General features: G+C 37.5%; 1 protein-coding gene across 3 annotated transcripts in view; it reads left to right on the top strand.

Annotated features, from left to right (window-relative positions):
• The window catches only part of cadm2a (cell adhesion molecule 2a), a 477,303-nt gene that overhangs the window by 166,863 nt on the left and 297,367 nt on the right, over positions 1 to 13,073 (top strand). The window lies entirely within an intron of this gene.

The raw sequence follows: 13,073 nt of genomic DNA, 5'->3' as shown, positions 1-13,073 counted from the left end.
TTCCATTAGTGTTCTTTATGTCTTGTTGTTGACTCTCCGTGGCTTTTCTGTAGTGTTGAGGCTTACCTTATCTTCATATTATCCATTTGCCTTCATCATTAGAACTGTGTTGATGTCAGTGTATTTTCCCCTTCAGATGTGAACTTAATTGCATTGTTATTCTGCTGCCTACGTGGATTTCCCTTACCCAGAACTGTCGCATTAAAAGATGCATAATTCAATATCTGCATCTAATGGGGTCTGTATTGTACTCATCATTATGCATGTGGTGCTTTGACCAAAAAAACAAACAAACAAACAAAAAAACATTCCAGCTTAAGCTGACCATTCATTTACCAGGAAATATTCTCTTTTAATATGAATCACAGCAGGTTTGATTCTGTACCATAATGTTCTTTTGGGTCCAATAAAGCCATATGAATGCATATTTTTATTGAACTTTATAATTGAGGCTGTTTTATTGTAATTTAATGTGTATGAGTTCAGTTTGTTGCAGTCGTGATTCAGCTCAGTGTCATTTACAGTACAACAGAAAAATATACAGTAATTATACTGTACATTTTTATTAAACTGTAGTAAATTAACGAGCTTTAGAATGTGGGCAGCCATTCACAAACATTATATAAATATATCTCCTATTGTGTTCATCTGAAAGAAGATGGCTTGAGGGTGAGTAAATCATGGGATAATTTTCATTTTTGAACTATCCCTTTAACTCTGAATCATAGGCTAATTTTTTGAAAGATATAGCAATTGCGAGCAGAGGGTGGAATTGGTCAGAAACTATTTGAGCCAGATTCAAACCCTGACTCCAATATTAGCACCACAGCTCAATGTACTAAGCCATGGTTCTGTTGTTTATCCTTTTTCTTTTAATTTCTGTCAACAGTCGACCTGTGAATTAAAGGAAAGCCATCCTTTTTACCATGCCAGAAGCCCTACCAGCACCATAATGATAAATCATTTCTAAAACAGACAGAACTGTATTTGCATTCAGATTTCGTCAGCTGTTGAAAGCCACAGATGGGGAAGCAAATCGTTTATTTTCTTCTATACGTTCTCCTTTATTTCCCTTGTCTTTGTCTAGCACTCTCACCCCGCCAGCCCTCTAAACAATCCGCACAGATACACATATTGGCAGGTGTCTGATTCAGCGTGGCATGCGTCATCCCTCTCTTTCTGCCCGTTATAACCCTTTACTGATGAGTTTCATCATGGCGAATGGATTTCCTTCAGGACGCGGGTCTCTGTTGTAGTCTCTCAATGCAGAAAGACATATGGGTGTCCTACAGTGGGTGTGCAGGCATTCACTGGCTGGAACGCAGCCAGTTTTGTGGGTGCCGTGCAGCACAGACTCTATCAAACCTCTGTAGTGTTGCATTGTCCAGTGAAGGCCTGTAGCTGTCAGACAAGCTGTTTCAGAGTGTGTGTGAGTGTGTGCATGAGGTGCTTTGGGACACGGTTGTGTACATTGGCTGCTGGACAGCTTGGCACTAAACCACATCCATCTTCCTCAGAGTCATCACCTCAGACAGCTGTTTAAAATCGAGTATGTACACCGAGGAGAGGAGAACCTGCACATTTACAAACACACACACACACACACACAGACACACACACACGCAAACAATCACTGGTGGCTTCACCATACAAGCATACAGTCTGTCTTACTCTTATAAATAACCAGAAACACACAAACATATTTACTGCATTCACATACATACTGGGCTGTATATCTGCCGTCTTGATATTTTTTTGAACAATAGTACGCAACCGTTCAAAAGTTTAGTGTTTTCTTCTGACAGTAAAGACTTTTACAATTGTTACAAAAATCTATTTCAAATAAATGTTATTTTGATCTTTCTATTAATCAAAGTATCCTAGAAAAAAAAAAAAAAATCTAATTTTCCATAAGAATATTCTTAGATGATATTGATATTTGTCAGTCATAAAATAAAGGAAGGACCATAAAACTAGTCTAACAGGAAACTTATGGCCAAATAGCAAATAATCAGCACAATATTGATCATGATGTTTTGTATTAGCAGCTAAATCATTAGCTGTGTCCGAAATCCCCCCACTATTTGAGGGGACAGCCATTTGTAGTGTTGTCTGAAACCATAGTGGACGTTATCGAGTGTACTCATTCAATCCCACAGTGCGTCTTAAATAACGAGTGTACAACTGATGTACACTCAACAGCTAGAGAATACCCATAATGCACTGTGAGGGTTGCACCGAATGAATTCCCGCGTCTGACCAGAAGATGGCGCCCGCAACTGAATCATCCATCCATTTTCTAAACTGCTGGTCAAATGTGGCTACAGCGTAATATCAAACAGATATAAAGTCCTTTTTAATTGATTATTACATTTTTTGATTAAGGTTATACATTGTTTCCATTACAGAGTTCAAGGTAAACCATTTTGATCTTGTCCACTTTTGACCACTTCCAGAGGTAGTCGACCGGATTGACCACCTACTCTACGTCTACTAACACAATAAACATTATGGGAAGCGTGCTAGCCAGGCAGAATTAAACTTTGCCGGCTAAAGCCATAAGTTTGGTTTGAAAACAAAAAATGGACTAAGCACAATGTTCTCTAAACATTTCTGTTTTTTTTTTTTTCTTTGCATGCACTTACCGTGTTCAGCGCGGTTTTGTGGCTATCAGAGCAGAAATGCAAGCTGACGCTCTCTGTTTTCCCGTTGTCTTCAGTCACATTCATATGCAAATTGCACATGGTTATTTCGCCTATTAAATCAAAACTTCTGAAGAAGCCCATACATTTACCCACCCATAGACCCTTCCCTCAAAGAAATCAGGACAGAAGTGATCAAAAGTGGACAAAAGAGACGGATTAAAACACCAGGTGTAAACGGGTATGTGTCTCTCTCGTCCACTTGTGATCCGATTGACCAAAATGCATCTTAATACCAGGTGTAAACAGGGCCTCAGTGTCCAAATTCACTCACTCGTTTTTATTCACTCCCTCAACTGAACTATGTTATTGGACTAATTTAGGGAATAGTGAATGAGGGTATAGGGGCCGATTTTAGACAAAGTCATTGTGATTCTTCAATTCATCGCCCAGTTCTAATCGCACACAAACATAAGGCTTGTTCGAGATGCATCGGCGCTGTGCAGACCGATCGGCAAATGACATCAAAGTACCGCAAGATCGATTAAAAAGCATAAGGAGTTGTATGCTCTCCAAACGCTCTCACGGTACTTTGATGTCATACGCCGATTGGTCTGCGCAGCGCCGATGCATCTTGAACAAGCCTATATACTGACCTCAACTATAAACACAGGGCCAAATGACTGTCACCTGTTTGACTGTGCAGGTGTTTTGAATCTCTCTGAGGATACTGACGTGTGTAAATGCATGCCAAGCTTTCCAATCTACTGTGTGAAAGTGCTAACTCTGCCAGGAAGAGGATATTTCCCCTGGCATTGGCACGTGGCTCAGATTAGCTACAGCAGATAAATCTGGAATAAGCTGTTTAATTTCTACCACCTTTCCTGCAGACTTGGACTGGATTTGAACTTGTGAACTACAGTTTATGGATTCTAGCAGTTGGTGGTATCTGTATTCTCACTAAGAGACTAAGAGTTATTAAAGTTTCTGATGACAATCTTAAAAACTAGATTTACACTTGAAAATGAGAAATGGTGTTTGTCAATGCAAACGTCCCTGCCATCTCAAGTCTTATGGCTGGTTTCCAAGGATTTACTGTTAGGGTGGTAGTGTCCTGGATTTCTTCTAGGGCAGGGGTGTCCAAACTCGGTCCTGGAGGGTCACTGTCCTGCAGAGTTTAGCTCCAACCCCAATTAAACACACCTGAACCAGCTAATTAAGGCATGCAAGTTGGAGCTAAACTCCGCAAGACGGTGGCCCTCTAGGGCCGAGTTTGAACACCTCTGTTCTAGGGTATTGCAAAATAGTAGCTAGTGTGTTCTGGGTGTTTGCTAGGTGTTTTGGGTGATTCTGAATTAGGGCTGCACGAGTAATCGGATTTTAATCTTGATCATGATTTCTACTTCTTGATTTATTAAGCATAATTGTCTGCGATATTGTCCCCCTGGTTATTTATCCTGAAAACTTTTTCCTCTCATCTGAAAAAATAAAAAATAAATCCATTATCTTCCATTGGTAACAAGCCTTCACAAGCTTCCATGCTTGGGGTTTCCAGATGTGAAGAGTTTAAATCCTCCAATTAGATCTTTACTCTTAAATGGAGACATTTTCTGCCCGGTGTTTTTCTTAATCTTCCCAACCTGGCAACCATGCAGACACACTCTCTCTACACTGCAAAAAAAGCACTGATAATCTGAAAACAGACAAACATGTATGCTGGATTTTAGCGATATCCAGCATGATATTCTGCTCGAATGACGTGTTCATGATGTTGCGTGTGCTTTTTGCTGATAAATCAGTGAGCAAACCATTCATTGTTCAACTGTAATAAATCCAAACATGAATCTTGACTACAATATTGACTAAAATAATCATGATTATCAGTTTAAACATTTGTGTGCAGCCCTATTGTGAGGGTGTTCTGGATTGTTGATACACTATAAAAAAAAAAATAAAAAAAATAAAATAATGTAAAGTACTGTAAAACATGCTAATGTAAAAACCTAGCTTCCTCACCATATACGAAAAACATAATAGTAAAATACTGTTAAATTGACTATTTCAGAAATGGAAAAAGAACAAGTCAACTTACAGTATAATTAACTTATGTATCCTGAAATTTTGCTACTGCATTTTTTTATGGTAAAGTTCTGGCAACCGCAGCTGTCTGTATTTTTTACTGTAAATTTCACTTAGAGCCACTAATAACCAAATTGCAGTCCTTTATTATTATTATTTTTAAGGTACTTTGGTCAATCTAAACCTCAAAACAGTGTAAATATCAGGACTGTGGCATTAAAAGGTATCAAGATCTCAGACAGTGTACACTGATTCTTTGTTTTGGATAACTGCATTCTGTGGTATTATGATAACAGAATTAACAGAGGGCTGAGCCAAATTTGGTTTGTGTCTGTAGATGAGATTATCAGAGCCAACAGATCAGGCATTTCCCAGATTAACAAGATTACATTCAATGCTTTTCCAGCCTGTTGTGCAAGCAGTGGATGACAGCAGGACAAAGCTTTTAGTTTCATGATACTGTGGTTTGACATTATTGGCTGATGCAAATGTTTAGGTCTTGTGGTGTGATTTGCCTTTCTGCAAGAGTGTTAGTTCCTGACAAGAGGAAGTGAGTGTGAGAATGAGAGGGGAGGGGGGATGTTTACTGGCTCTTTTTTTTTTTTTAATATGTGAAAATGACTGGTCTGAGAGCAGGTCTCAAGAGTGTCTGATTACAGTGATGTCAGCGCGGGCTAAAATGGCGGGTATCACCTTCACCCTGCTGTTTGAGGGAGAACGATTTTGCACTTATATGTGTTCTTTAGACACTGATTGCTCTCAGGGGAGTCTGCACTCACATAAGTTGATACTGTAGGGAAGTCTGGGGTGCGAGACACTGTCATTATCTCTCATTCTGTTGCTGTCTCTGTTTATATCTTTCTGCCCCCTTCTCACTTTCTCTTTTATGGTATAGTAGCTATCAACCATCTGTGCTGTGATGAACATGCAAATGAAATCTCAAACCATCCAGAAATTTGCTAGTGGTTAGGACAAAAGTGCCACAGAAATATTTTAATATTAGTGTTGTCAAAAGTACCGACTTCGATACCAAGTCGATACTGAAATTTTAAAAATGTGACGCTTTGAGCGTTGTTGAACGGATTTGTAAACACCAATTGGCCATTGTGTTCACGCGCTCAACATATATGTCTGTGATTGGCTACAATGATCAACGCACGGGAGCGTTTGAAAACACGGAAGTGTTTGAATTTGAAAGTAGGAGTGGGAGCATTTGAAAGCAGGCGTCTGTCTAAGCGCTCGGTGAAGAGAGTCAATAATGTCTGTTTACACGTTTTTGAAGCGTTGATCATTGTAGCCAATCAGAGACATATATGTTGAGTGCGTGAACACAATGGCCAATCAGAGGTATTTACGAATCCACTCAACAGCGCTCAAAGCGTCACATTTTTTTAAATTTCAGTTTCGACTTTGTGTCGAAGTCGGTAATTTTAACAACACTACATGCAATGAAAATATATCTGTGCTAAACTTATTTTTAGCATCTAATTCATCACTAGCGAGTAAAATCTAACAATTTATTATCCAGTGGTTAATGACAGACATTATTTAGTTGCCTAGTGTGAAATTTAGTTAGATTTGAAATGTAGAGGGTCATAACTGTTGATAATTGATCATTTATTTCAGGCAATTGATTCTGTTCTAAAATGAATTTTAAATAAATGGGTGCCACAATGTGTTTTTCATTGTTAGATACTCTTACAAAAAAATAATTTATTTATAGAAAAATCCTCATAAAAGTATATATATATAAAAAATGTTACCTCTTAATAAAACCAGTCGCTCATGGAAGATCACTCTAAACCTGATCTCCATTTGTCCTTGCCAGCCCAAAAAAAGGAAGTATAAGTGAGAAGTGTGACCCAGGTGTGGAGACTCAGGTGTTACAGGCCTCAGGTGTGGCCAGTGTGCCAGGACAGCTCTCTCTCTCTCTCTCTCTCTCTCTCTCTCTCTCTCTCTCTCTCTCTCTCTCTCTCTCTCTCTCTCTCTCTCTCTCTCTCTCAGCATTGAGAGCGGTCAGCTGTCTTGTGTCTCAGGTGGTGAGCTTTAAATGCAGCTGTGCTAGATGAGGAGAGAGAGACTCTTTTGGCCATCTCACACTTTAATTATGGAAAAGAGTTACGCAGGATCAATTCCCAGTGGTCTGTGTAAAACACAGTGTTGTATTTTGTGACTAATAGGTGATTATTTCAGTAATGATGCTTTTTAGGTGGAATAATTGCTTTTTCTGACTATATAGAGAGAATTTCTCTCCCACATTGATCAGCTGCAAAAGCTCTTTTGACACAGGACATTTGTGATATATATGTTCTAATGATTCTGTATTTTTATGTGTGTGTGAGTGTAACTAATGTTCATTGACTACACACTGTACTGTGGTGCAGAAGAATAATTGCTCATGTAAAACTAAAAATAGATCCCACCTCCCACCCAGTTCACAGATACAAATAAGTTAAAAAGAAAAATGTTTTTAAACAAATGGTCAAAAAGTGTGGGAACTGAAACTATTATAGTAGAATAGTGTAGAATAAAACCTTGACTGTTCCCTGCTGGTGGAATGACTTGCCTAACTCATCCCGAGCAGCCATTTTCAAGAAACGGATGCATCTTTATTGTCAACACTTGACCCATTAATTCTAACACTTTCTATTCTATTTTTTTTTTTTTTTTTTTTTTTTTTCCCCTATTTAAAAAAAAAAAAAAAAAAAAAAAACTTTCTGCGTGTACTGTGCTAGACTAACTGGGACTTGTCACAGCTTACATATTGTTGCTCTTTTGTTGGATTAACTGCTTCTATTGTTCTCCTCATTTGTTAGTCACTTTGGATAAAAGCGTCTGCTAAATGATGAAATGTAAATGTAAAATGAATAGAATAATCTAATCTCGTCTTATCTTTTTCCGGCTCATGTTTTCTCCTATCAGTTCGTCACTTGTAGGTCTCCTCTCTTTCCTCTTCTCACCTTGTGTCTCCTCTCCTCATTTTCTCTTGTCTCTTCCCATGTCTCTTGTTTTATCTCATTTTGTCTTCTCTTCCCTCCACTCTTCGTTTATCATCTTGTCTCATGTTCTCTCATCTCTTGTTGTCTCATCTATTTCTCTTCTCTTGTCTCTTTTCATCTAGTCTTGTCTCCTTTTCTCTCTTCACCTCTTCTCTCCTTTCGTCTTTCATTTCTGTCATCTTGTCTCATGTCCTCCTTTCTTTTATTCTCTCCTTATACCTCTATTTTGCTGTCTTCTCTCTCCCCTCCTTCTTTCCTTTCCTCAACATTTTTATCCATGTCTCTCCACTTGTCTCGACCTGTCTAATCTTTCATTGTCTCCTCTCTTCTCATCTTCTTGTCTCTACTTTTCATTTCCCCTCCCATCCTTACCTTTTGTTGTCTTGTATTTTCTTCTCTTGACAGTATGGCATGAAAAATAATATAAAAGACACAATTTGTAGTTTAATGTATTTCACTGCTGTTGTGTGATTAGATGTCCTGGGACTTATTTACAACTCTTTGTATTATTTAATGACTATGTGATTTTTCTATCAAGAGCAAATGCGGCCTCCTCCAGCTAAGCTGATTGGTTGGTTGTGAAATCCATGGAGTTTGGAGTAAAGTGGGAATACCTGTGAAGGCGCTATCTCACATTTAACCTTTTTCCTGTTTCAGATGTGCCAAAATGTGTGTGAGCGCATACAGGTTTGTGTGTTATCATTTAAAACAGGTGCAGAAATTACCTGCATTTATAGCACCTTGGCAATCCCACCAGCACTCTCTCCAAACATCCCCCCTATGCACACCATCATCCCTTACTCTTCATCCCCACCATTGCTATGGCAACCACAACTGCAGAAAAAGAAACCACTTAAGAAAAAAAAAAAAAAAAAAAAACTTGAGGCAATGGAATATCTGAGATGTTAGAGCTTGTTGTGCTAAGAGACAAGCAAACCATTTCACACCCTTATACACTGTGTCTGAAAGAGATACAGCAACCATCTCTTGCAAACCATCTCTTTCAGACCATCTCTCTCTCTCTCTCTTTCTCTCTCTCTCTTTGAGGTGACAAAGCAGTTCATTTGGGTGTGGGGTTTGTGATAAGTGGAAATGATTTTTATCTTTACCATACTATTGGTTGCTTTCTGTCTGCATACATTATAGTTTGTGTGTGCTTGTATTCAAGGCTCTTTTAGTGATTCTTGTGTTTGTATGTGGGTTGACACATTTGTGTCTGTCCCATCTATCCATCCATCTTTCTTTCTATATATGACAATGTTAAAAGCTCAGGGAAGAAAGAGACAGGAAACTTTAATCACAAAATAATCAAACAACAAAACAAAAGTAAAGCAGCAGTGCCTCATGGGCGACTGCCGCATAAACTAAAACAAAACAACAACATAAAGTGCAGGCCAGGTCCTTTCTGGTCTTGCACTGTCGTCCTCCTCCTCCTTTTATCCTTCCGGAGCTCCTCCGTGGGACTCGAGGTCGGTGTGGTGCGCAGGTGATGCTCAATAACACTTGCGCCATCGGATTCGCTCCGTTCCCATGGCTCTCGGCCCCGCCCTGCTTGCCACACTATCCATATTCTATCGTTCTGTCTCTTTGTCTGTCTATCTATTGTTTTTCCACTCAATTCTGTTTTGTTTAGACTCCGTCCATCCATCCATCCAAAGTCTGTTGTTTTTTCCAGTCAAACTTCTTGCCAGTATGAATTTTGTGATCGATCTTCATTCAAAATATATTCTGTATTTTTCTGTCATTCCATCTCTCTAATCATTCTATTGTTCTGTCTGTCTATCTATCTATCTGCCTAGAAATTAGAGATTCAGCAAGCATACCTGTATATGAGTGTTATGTAAATGTGTCCACTTTTTGGCCAGACACAGTATGACCTCTCTGCTCTTCAGGATTGAGCACACACATATTTTATATAGCTGCTGTTGATTTCTATAGCTGTTTGGGCCTCTTCTGAGATTACAGCTCGCAGACTTCTTCACGTTGATGGTAGTTATTTTTCCGGAGGTACTTCCTTTGAGTCTAGTCTTATAAGAAAGCAATTTCAGTTCTCAGAATGTCCTTCACCCTGTACCTCACAGTCCGTCCGTCACTTGAGAGCTCACAGATAAACTGCTCTAATACCTAAATACTGTTACACATCAGGGCAGGCACGAGATTTCTTTTGGCTCATTGCCTAGTGTGCTTTGCCAGCATGTTGATATCATGCAACGTCCACACTGAGCTACAGGGGGTGATGTAGAATGACTAACACCCTAGAAGCCTCCTATAGAAAGGACTTCTATAATATCAGGAAAAAACTTTGTTTGCTTGGTTATATAAATACATTTTCACAGTTTCTACAGGCCTCCAAAAACAATCAAGCACCAATTTATATAGTAAAGAAATGATATAATTTGGATACTTGTGAATGGAGAAATATGCTGTAGATTAAGAATCAGTCAGAAAATCCATTTGGCCAAGAAGTGTGATGACACAGAACAATGGCTAAGAAGAAACTTAACTAAAAAAACACTTTGCACACACTTTTACACTTGCAGCACTGTTAGATTTGATTTAATGGCACATCTTGAAGCTAGCCAAGTAGCAAGTTATCAGCAGCACATATCCTGCACTTATTGCTGTCACTGTCTTCATTCAGCCTTTCAGAACCTTTCACACTGCCAGAGAGAGATATAGAGAGACATAAAGAGATTTTTGATTTTCAAAACCTCTTTTTATTACAATTTATATAAAACACAATAACACAAACTAATCAAACAACATTCATTTGATATTAAAATGCAATAAAAATCATCCAAACAAAAAGGAAAAATACAGCTGCTATTCAACAATTTCACAAATGATCCCACTTAAACACCAAATTGCCTTAAAAGATAAAAGATCATGCAATAATCTATAATAATAAAAATGATTAAACATTTTATAGTTTCACAAAAGCAGCTTCTAAACTGTTGCAAACATTTTGCTATTTGTTTTTTTTTTTTGTTTTTTTTGTTTGTTTTTTTTCTTGTGGTAAATTGACATTTTTGCTTGACCTAACAAGAAATTTAACAATTGAGACTTCTGACATTTTCTTATTTAAAACTACAAATAAACGCTTTCATTGAAAAAATCACATTAAAGGAAATAAAAAGCTTTTTCAAGATGTTTAATAAAGGTTTTAAGAATGCATAAACGCATGAAAAAGAGTCTCTTTTTGCAACAAAAAAGAGGACAACCTTAAGTAATATCATAATTTCTCAAAAAGACAAAAGCATTAACTGCAATGGCACCCTGTAACACATTTCTTTGTAAATCCCCACTATTTCATTGACCACCAAATTGAGCACATTTCACCATGGTGTATCACACTTACTATTCCAAGATTTCTTATTAAAACCTTTACACAACTCTTATACAGATGTTTACTAAGTGCAAAATTTTAACCCACAGACATTAACTCTTTACAATCTAATAACATACTGTTGCACTCTCCCATAATGGAGCAATGAGATACCCAAATTCGGAAAAGGGTCTTTACAATTGAGATTAATTGACCCCTTTGAGTATTTATCCAACAGTTCTGTTTCTTCTCCAGTCAGGGCCGATCTCCATTTTTCAAGTGCTTTTGCCACTATACGGTATGATTTAAGTCCTAAACGCTCAGTAATCGTGGTCACAACCTTAAAAGCAGATCCCACTATTTGATGTAAATGACTGATTATTATTAACTTGGCATTATGCACAGTCCTTTCCTGTATAGCACAAGACATCTCATGTGATAAGTCCAGTCGTGAGCCAATGACCAATGGTTCTTGTAGCAACCAAAACAGAAGCATTGTTTTCCCTATTTGTCACAGGCAGCACCCATCCAACTTGACTCTGCAGAGCACCTTAAATTTCTTTGTACATATTGTAGACAAAATGCAGCCGTTCTGCACTGCAAGTGCATCAAACCAAGTCCCCCTTCATCCTTTGACAGATACAAAACACTTCTTGGTACTCAGTGCAATCTGTCTCAGAAAAATAAAACAATTAAAACTGACTGCATTTTTATTAATACATCAACTGGGGGATCTATGCAGGCTAAGCGGTGACGAAGTGCAGAGGCTACCAGATGGTTAATTATCAAAATGCATCCTTTATAGGACATTTTAGGAAGTAAAAACCTCCACTTATACAGTCGCCCTTTTTTACAATGTTTTCATTGCCTAAAAAGACTAGATATTTGAACTCATCTCTTTTTCATTTTAAACCATCCGGAAGCCTTGCTTCACCTTTTTACCCAATATCTAATTTGGCTTCACTTTTTTTTGTTTTTTTTTTCCAGTTCACCTGAAAGTTTTAAAATCTTCAAAAACACATTGACATCATTAATTTTACTGAGTATAACAGTTTTGGTATTGGTACAGTTTGACATGCACAGTCCACAAACATCAGTTCTTAATTTTATTTAACAAGGGTTCTATAACTAAGGTATAAAACATGCCTGACAGTGCATAGCCTTGTCTGACACTCTTATACACCCTAAAAAAGAGAGCATAAGTCACCATTAATCTTTAATATACTCACAATGCAAAAATACATAACATTTATCATTGAAATAAAATCAGAACTAAATTCAAAAGCTTTTAAAACATGTTCGATTCTATAGAAAGCCTTCTCTTGATCAATTGATATCAAACCAAAATCTAAATCAAAAAGTTTACCACAATCTAATGAAAGAAACATTGTCAAAGATTCTTCTTCCTGGCATGCAATATGACTGATCTGGATGAACAATAGTTTTAAGTACTTTGCCTAATCTAATTTCTAAGGCTTTAGAAAGAATCATAGTAATTGCATAATAAACTTACTGGCCTCCAATTTATGATTTAAATTATATCTTCTTCTTTTTTTTTTTTTTGGCAATAAAGTAGTAATTGCTCTCCTGCAGCTTTGTGGCAGTTTTCCATTTACCAGGCTCTCATTAAATACTGTTACCAATTCTGGACCCACCTCTACCCAAGAAGATTTAAAAAAAAATTGACCATAATACCATCAATGCCTGGTGCTTTTCGCCTTTCCATTCTTTTAAGGCCATTTTCAAGTGCTGCCAAGCTCAAATTTTTACTAATACTCCTCCTTAACATCCTTGGTTATCTGTAGTAAATTATCCAAATAAATAAATAAATAAAACAATTACCATCTTTTCCCTCTGAAAGTTCTCTTTTGTACAAAACAGACCGCAAAGCATGAATAAACTTTTTTTGACCATTATTTTTTTTTTCTAGATTGAAAAAAGAATGTTTCCATTAATTTGACACCGAGATCTAATTATAGCACCTTGTGTTGTCAAACCTAACATTTAAGCTAATAATTTTGTTTTCTT

Source organism: Ctenopharyngodon idella, chromosome 10, assembly GCF_019924925.1.
Source record: "Ctenopharyngodon idella isolate HZGC_01 chromosome 10, HZGC01, whole genome shotgun sequence".
NCBI classification, from domain to species: domain Eukaryota; kingdom Metazoa; phylum Chordata; class Actinopteri; order Cypriniformes; family Xenocyprididae; genus Ctenopharyngodon; species Ctenopharyngodon idella.
This window is presented reverse-complemented; position numbering and strand designations above follow the sequence as displayed.